Source organism: Lichenostomus cassidix, chromosome 7 (genome assembly GCF_008360975.1).
Source record: "Lichenostomus cassidix isolate B80296 chromosome 7, HeHo_3.0, whole genome shotgun sequence".
NCBI lineage: Eukaryota > Metazoa > Chordata > Aves > Passeriformes > Meliphagidae > Lichenostomus > Lichenostomus cassidix.
Window position 1 is genome coordinate 3,185,814 of NC_139488.1, and position 7,996 is coordinate 3,193,809.

General features: G+C 50.8%; 1 long non-coding RNA gene across 1 annotated transcript; it reads right to left on the minus strand.

The window, feature by feature from the left end:
* Nucleotides 1–1,643: 1,643 nt before the first annotated feature.
* LOC146434328 (uncharacterized) lies at nucleotides 1,644–7,549 on the minus strand. Its single transcript, XR_014853257.1, has 3 exons — nucleotides 7,212–7,549; nucleotides 4,119–4,576; nucleotides 1,644–2,373 (listed from the first exon to the last, which is right to left on the minus strand). It is a non-coding gene; the product is annotated as an uncharacterized LOC146434328 (long non-coding RNA).
* Nucleotides 7,550–7,996: the final 447 nt, after the last annotated feature.

Sequence of the window (7,996 nt, forward strand, 5' to 3'; positions counted from 1 at the left end):
CAAACTTCTAATGGGATCTTGCAAATGTCCCTTAGAGAGCAATGTGGCAAAGGCAGGTTAGGTGTGTGCCAAAAGGGATTTCAAAAGGGTTGGTTTTTTGGGGTTTTTTTGTTGTTGTGGTGTTTCAGTTTTTCTAAGGACATTTTTTTGGCAAAAATTAACATTCTTTCAACACACTTCCCTCCGGAAAATTCAACCTGCAAAAAATCACTGCGTATCCACATTGGGAAATGCCTGGTCAGGTCTAATTAACATTGTGATTCCAAGACAAAGGCCCTTGGCTCCATGGACCTCACATGTGCTTTCCCATCGGACACTGCTCCCTCTGAAACACTCCGAAATTCCCCCTGCCATTTTCCAGCATCTTCCATGCTATTTTGGATCATGAGACTCCAGGCCAGCTGTGGATCACAAGTCCTGACCCCACAGCCAGGTCTTTGCACAACGTGAAAGGGAGGAAGCTCTACCAGTAGGAATTTAGTGAAAAACCCTTTGCCTGGGGAGAAAAATGGGATAAAAGGGAAAAGGGATAAAGTACACAGTTTGTTGCAGGGTGGAAAGCACAAATGTTCAAACTGCCATAGTGTATTTTTCACTGCAAAGTGAAACACATATCCAAGGAAGAAAGGAATTGTTGCCTGTGAGGGTGGGCAGGCCCTGGCACAGGGTGCCCAGAGAAGCTGTGGCTGCCCCTGGATCCCTGCAAGTGTCCAAGGCCAGCCTGGATCGGACTTGGAGCAACCCGAGATAGTGGAAGGTGTTGGCCATTGTAGGGGGTGGCACTGGGTGAGATTTAAGGTCACTCCTGATGCTAAACCCCCAGTCTGAGCCCAGGCTGCTCAGAAACACCTACCTGAAGGCCCTTGGGTGCTCAGCCAGCTTTCCCCCACACTGTGATGACAGCACGAGCTGTTCCCAGTGCTGGCAGCTCTCCAGGATCATTAGCAGTTAATAACACCAGCATTGCTGGGCTCAATATCACAGTATCTGAGGGCCTTTCAAGAGCTCAGAAGCATTTAAAAGATTGGTTTGCTTTGGCTCTGGAGAGTCTGAGCTGGAAATTTGTGTGGCTTGATCCTGGACACTCCTTGTAGGGAGAGAGGGATGGTGCTGGGCAATGAAGAGGCACAACCTTAAGCCACTGGAATGGCTCCAAAACCAAGGAGGTTGGGTAGAGGTGGGAGGTAAGCAGGGAGGCCTGGAGAGGTTCCAGTTCTGGGCTTTGGACCCTCATTTTGTGAGGTTGTCTCCAGGGAGGATCTGTGCTGAACCACTGCATCTTGCAGGGAGTTCACTGAAGCCTCTACTTCCATGGAATCATAGAATTGTTAAGTTTGGATTGTCAAGGTTGGAAAAACCCTCTGAGATTAAAGAGTTCAACCATTCCCCCAGCACTGCCAAGGCCACCATTAACTCACATCCCCAAGTGCTACATCCACATGGATTTTAAATCCCTCCAGGGATGGGACTCCATCCCTGCCCCGTGCCAGGGCTGGACAATCCTTTCCATGAAGAAATTTTTCCTAATAACCAACCTGAGCCTCCCCTGGCCCAGCCTGAGGCTGTTCCCTCTCCTCCTGTCCCTGTTCCCTGGGAGCACAGCCTCACCCCCCTGGCTGCCCCTCCTGTCAGGAGCTGTGCAGAGCCACAAGGTCCCCCTGAGCCTCCTTTGCTCCAGGCTGAGCTCCTTTCCCAGCTCCCTCAGCTGCTCCTGCTGCTCCAGCCCCTTCCCCAGCTCTGTTCCCTTCCCTGGACACACTGCAGCCCCTCAGTGTCCCTCTGGCAGTGCCCAGAACTGGACACAGCCCGCGAGGGGCCTCAGCAGGGCCAGCACAGGGGACAGGCACTGCCCTGCGGCTGTTGGCCTCTTGCCCACCTGGGAACACCATTTTGGTGGTGGTTTCACCTGAAACAGAGCTCAGTGGTCACCTGTCACCTGTCTCAGCTCCAAAGGGGTATCATCAGCTGTACCTGGATGCAATAGGAGGATCCTCTGTGCTACAGCAAAACCTCATCCCCTTCCCCTTTCTGGGAGAACCAGTGCTGAGCACCAACAGCACTCATAACACTCATCTCCATCCCAGTTATTGTCCCAGAGCTCCTGCACATCTGGAAAAGCACAGAACGCCCCACAAAACAGCTGACCTGAGTCAGATGCCTTCGACCTGAGTCACAGAGCAGAGGAAAAAGCAAAGGCTATTATTCCAAGGAATTGAGCAATGAGGAAAACAAACCCAAACCAAAAAATCCCACTCACCAGGGAAGCTGCCTGTCTTGAGGAACTCCACGAGTCAGAACTCTCCACAACAGCTCAGCTGTCTCTCAACATCCCTGCAACTGCAGAGCCAAAACATCTGAGCACACTTGGACCTCCTGGAAAAAATTCCAGGGCTCGGTGGTGAATTTAAGCCATGTCTTAATACACTTTCACCTCCACACCTCCAAAGCAGCTCACAGTGTCCTCCTGTTGGCTTCCCAGTGGGATATGTGAGCTTGGAGGCTTGGGAATGGAATCCCAGTGCAGCCCTTCCAAAGGTGGCCATCAGCCACATCAAGGGGGAAAAGTCCAGCTGCCATCACTTGCACAGTGTTTCTCCCAATTGTCCCCCAAATCCTTCAATAGGATCAACTGAAATTGAAAGTTTTTAAATTTTTTTTTAAATTTTATTTTTAAGTTAGCCCAGGCAACCAGTGGACACTTCAGGTGTCTATTTGGACTTCCTTGAATTTTCATTTCTTTGGCACAGCTGTGTGGTCCTGAAGCAGGTATCCTGCAGGTATCCTATTGCTCTGCTCTGCTGCCCAGCCTCCTTTGAATCCCCAATATTAACAAAACTTGTCAGACACTCTCTGCTTTTGTTGGATATTGCCCTCAGCCCAAGGGGACTCTTTTCTTCCCTTTGAATCTGGCAGCAGAAGTCCTGCTGCCTGATGATTTATATGGAGGTACATCAAGTTCTCCTTCCAGTAAACAGGACTGGATAATCAATTCCGAATGAAGGTTTGGGAAAAAACCATTCTCAGACAGTCCCTTTCAGGGAAGAGTTTTTAAACTGCTTCCAAGTTGCTAATCAAAAAAAAAAAAAAAAAAAAAAAAGCAAATAATGATGTGCTAACAGCACTTCCAATTCTTGGTGTCTTCCCAAAGCCACAGCTCATGAGGGTTTAACACGCAAACCCAAGGAACTGTGTGAGCTCCTGAGCCTCCTCTTTGCAAAAAAAAAGAAAAAGTGTTTTCTTGACCTCTTGGTCAAGAAAACACTTCCCAAGAATTACACAGGTATTGCTGAGTTGGCCTTGGAATGACAGGAATCTGGTGGAAGAGGTCTCTGCTGCCTATTCCAGGACTATTTCCTCCAATTCTTTTTAAGTCAGTGCTTCCAAGAGTTAAAACCCCACTGGTTTTAGCCAAGATCTCATTTTATTTAAGGCATGAAGGGAACAATATTTATCATTCAAAGGAGCCAATTCTGTTTCGTCCCTGCTCCTATTTTTGTCCTCTGCCTCTAGACAGGAGTGTCCCTTCCCTGTGCTAATTAATAGAGGGATGAAGGCACACCTTGGGGTTGAGAGCTTTATAGAAAATGTAATTACTGATTCTGATTTTCTAATTACCAGGCAAGACTCTCACATTATCTGCCACAGGATCCCCCCAGGCTTTCCCTGGCTGGAAAGAGGCAGGAGATGACTTTAAAGGCTGGAATGGAAGCTGATCTGACAAAGTGTAAGACACAGGAAGGGCCATCAAAAAACTCCATAGTGATGGCAGCAGGGGGGACATCAATGGGTCAGAAGGAGAGAGAAACACTAACAGGACACAGACATCATAATGGACTTGCCAGAATGAAGGGAATGGAGGCTAAGACCATAAGGAGATAAAGAACCTGCAGCATTGTCAACATGAGTTCAGCTGAGCAGCTCTAAGTCTATTAACAGGCTGAGACTAGAAAGAGATGCAAGAGCAGGGCAGAGGGAAAGCTCTCCTTAGAAAAGCTGAAAATGTCCATGAGCAAACTGTGCTGCATGTTCTCAGCTCAGCCCTTGGGCCTGAGTGCCTTAAGATGATCAAGACCACTTGTGTACTTCCATCTCCGACCTGCAAGCGCTTACATACTCACTCTGGTATGTGCTGAGCTGGTGCCTCACGCTCCCCATTCCATAAATCCTCTTCCCTTCCAGCCTCAAGTGATGCAAAACGCTCTCTGAGCAGACAGCAAACTCGCTGAAGTCAGAGGGGAACTGCAGCTGGAGAGCTACAGCCCAAAGTCAGTCTGCAGGATACAAAGGACTCCTCGTTTGTAAACCCCAAATTTAATAACCAGAAGCTCTCCACAGAACATCGCACAGGCACTTGGGGATGCATGACTGAATTCCATGGGATTTACCAGCACCCTGGGGGCTCATGCTGCCTGGTCCTAATTCTGCTCCATGCCCAGGGTGCTCGGAGCAGTCAGGAGGACAGCTCCCAGTTTAACCATTCATTAAGGATGCATTGCTCCACTCTAGGAGTTGTATTTCTTGATGCATTTAAGGCTTTGCCAGCCAATTCCATAAATCAACTTGTTGGAAAAATAGTCTAAAAAAAGGAAAAAAAGCAATTAAATGTCGTGTCAGCAACACAACCATGCAAATAGGAATTCTTCACCTCATGTACTCCCAAGGCGTTTTAAAACCCCTCATTACAGAGGTGCTGCTCTGAAAATCATCTCTAAAAATACCCAATCAGATAAAAAAACTCCTGAGCGACTGTCATGGGGAAACAAAGCAAGAAAAGAGGAGGAAATGGCGAGCTGTGGGCCACTGTTGGTGGGCACTTGAATGGGAGCCCCGTGCTTGACACCAGCGTGACTCTGAACAAAACCAGAGCCAAGAGCTATTTGTCAAGGGGCACCAGTGCACACAAGTGGTGAGAACCTGGCCCTGCTGTACAAACGTGTCAGGGACTTTTCTGTGGGGCCGCGCCGAGCCCCTGATGGATCGCCGTGCCGGGAGGGCCGCATTGTGAGCCACAAGAATGAGACATCTGCTGCCTCCTCGCGCTGAAAGGAGAGCTTGGCTCGGCCCAGGCCACGTGAGCAGCTCCTGGTACAAAGCATGGACACAGAGGTCTCATCACCACCGATGCGCAGAGCCGGCTGCGGCCTCCCGTCAGCCACCCTGAGGGCTCAGCTCTGGGATTCGGGATCTGGGATGTGCAGCTGGCATCCAGCACAGCCTCTGCTCCTCTCTGGCTATTCCAACACTCTGGTACCCCTCTGCATCAGCATCATGGAATGGTTTGGATTGGAAGGCATTCAAAGCTCATCTTGTTCCACATCACGGCCATGAGCAGAGACAACTTCTACTAGATTAGGTGTCTCCAAGCCCCATCCAAGATGGCCTTGGATACTTCCAGGGATGGGGCAGCCACAGCTTCTCTGGGCAACCTGTGCCTCATTTTTCCCAATATCCCATCCAACCCTGCCCTCTGTCAATTTGAATCCACTGCCCCTTGCCCTGTCCATCCACTTCCCCATCATCTCTCCAGCCAGAGAGGGAAGGATATGCAGCAGGACATGAGGATTTTATGGACCTGCCAGTGCAAACAGGCTCCCCATGCACAGATAAACCAGCAGCTCCTGGGAAGCCATCCCCTTTCTTTCCCAGGCACAGGCAGGACCCAAGGCTCACAGGCACAGCCTCAGGGAAGCAGGCTAATTCATAATATATAAATTATAAAGACTGATTTATGGAAAAAGCAGAAAGTTTTTATAGAGAGTTTCGATTCTGAGCACATTTTACCCCCAAGAAAATGGAAAATAGTGGGATTTAACACACCAGACAACCCTTCAGCAGCCCTCTCCTGACACCCTATACCCCACAAGTGATGAGGAGAGCTGAGAGCTGCCTGGGAATGGACTTGAGACATAAAGAAAATACGGGAAATAGAAGCATAGAAAAGAACAGCAAAGCGGAAGAAGCCAAAAGAAGGGCATCTGTGTGCTTCAAATATCTCAAAACAGAGGCCCCACTTTGCGAACGCCGCTTCACCGGGGGAGGGAGGGAGGGGGAAGGCTGGTTTCCATTTCATTTTCACTTTGAAAACACCATTTTTCCGCACATCCACTGAAGTGCAAATTTCCTCGGAAGCCATCTGAAGAGCGAGCGTGCCTCAAAGCTGAAGTTTTCTAAACCACATCTGTTCGGATTTACAAAGCTCTGGCTGAGGGAGCCGCCGGGAGCCGTGAGCAGCATTTCCCAGTGAGGCACCCGGAATGTCCCCAGCACCCACCCGGGCACTGCAGGGTGGAGAGGGTGACACAGATGGCTTCCTCCAGCGCCAGCCTCTGGCAGGGACCACACCAGCACTGGGAACAGAGATAAGGAATAGCTGCTGGGTGTGCTGGGGTGATAAACGGGGTGGCCTTGCAGCACCCAGCACTGAGCACCAACACCTCCCCAGCTGCTGGGGCACAGGGAGAGCTGCCCATCCTGCCATTCTGGGAGGAGCTGAGCAGAGCAGCCACAGGCAGGATGTGGGGATAATATTAAGTGAGGAGAGATATCACCCATTGCTGTCTTTCCAACTCCACCACACTCCCCACAGACCCAGCTCGGTGCCTGGGCCAGGCAGATGGTTTGTACAAACAGCTCCTGGGGGAGATGTCTGAAAAACTCTCCAAATTCCCTGCTGGCACAGCAGCAGCCTCCCCCTTCCCAGCTGGCACCGACAGCACTGCCTGCCCCTAGACCCTTTGCCTACAGCTGGACGGGCTGGGAAGGAAGGGACACAGCCCCAGGCACAGGGACAATCCCCAGGCTGGCAGCTGCCAGGCATCCAGGGATGCCCAGGAGAAGCAGGTGTCCCTTCCCAGGGACTGGGTGGGAATGCTGGCACCCAGGGCTGACAGGGCCTTTGCAGAGGGGTGACCCCTGGCTGGGTGCCCAGGGACAGCGTTTGATGTGACAAAGGAGCTGTGCAGCCCCGGTGGCACTGGCTGGGGGGGCTCAGCTCTGAGGCACCCCAGGAGACTCCTCCACCCACTGGGAGCCAAAAAGAGGGACACAAAGGAGGGACATCGCTCCAAATCTGCTCCTGCAGAAGGAGGTGTGCCAGGCACTGAGCTGTTCCCTGCCACTGCCCAGCCCTTCTTTTCACCTGTCCCATTCTGTCTGCAACAGGACAAGGACATGCAGGCTGACCCAATTTCCCCAACTTCCCCACATCCTACCTTCCCCAGCATTCCCATCACCACCTGTGGAGATCTCCATCCCAGGGCCATCCCGACTTATAAAACCATGCATTTAGGGTGAGACAGGGCCCAGCTCAGTGGCAGAGGAGCTGCTCCTTTCCTGGAAATGTTCAGGTCTGTGGGTTTTACAGTGCAAAGGAGTCCTTTGGCATTCAGTTGAATATGTTTAATCCAGCCTGTGGAGCAAACAGACCATGGTTAATGCATCCAGAATGGCTGACGACTCTCTACTGGGCAGACGTGAAGAGGGCAGTAATTCATCCCAGTCCACTCTGCTGTGCACATTCCCACTGTTCCAAGGAAGAGGTCACGCCCTCTTTTTCCTTCTCACCACCACCCTGTGCCTCTGGTCTCCCCTTCTGCTCTTTGCTAGGTGCCAGAAATGGCCCACCAAGCCCTTTTACTTCATTTTTCCTTTTTTTCCCCCAAAGCTCCCTGCAGCTGCTGCACTGCAAACTCACCGTGCTGAGCTGAGCAAGCCCCAACTCCCCTACCTCATGCCCTTGAAACCAGATGGCAGGCCTAGGTTTTCCCTGACAAGCAAAGGAATCAGAACTGACACGACTGGAAAAAACAAGCTCAATTCCTCTTGGCAGGATATTAATTTAGAAATCTCTGGTGTCGTCGCCCCGATTCACAATGAATTTGAATCTGAGCTTTCCTAGTGCCAGATGACGCAGAGGTTTGACAGAGAAGGTAATTGGAGGAAATGGCTTTGTAATCCAGCTATTGTGCTGGCAAGATCCAGCTCTCCTCAAGAACAA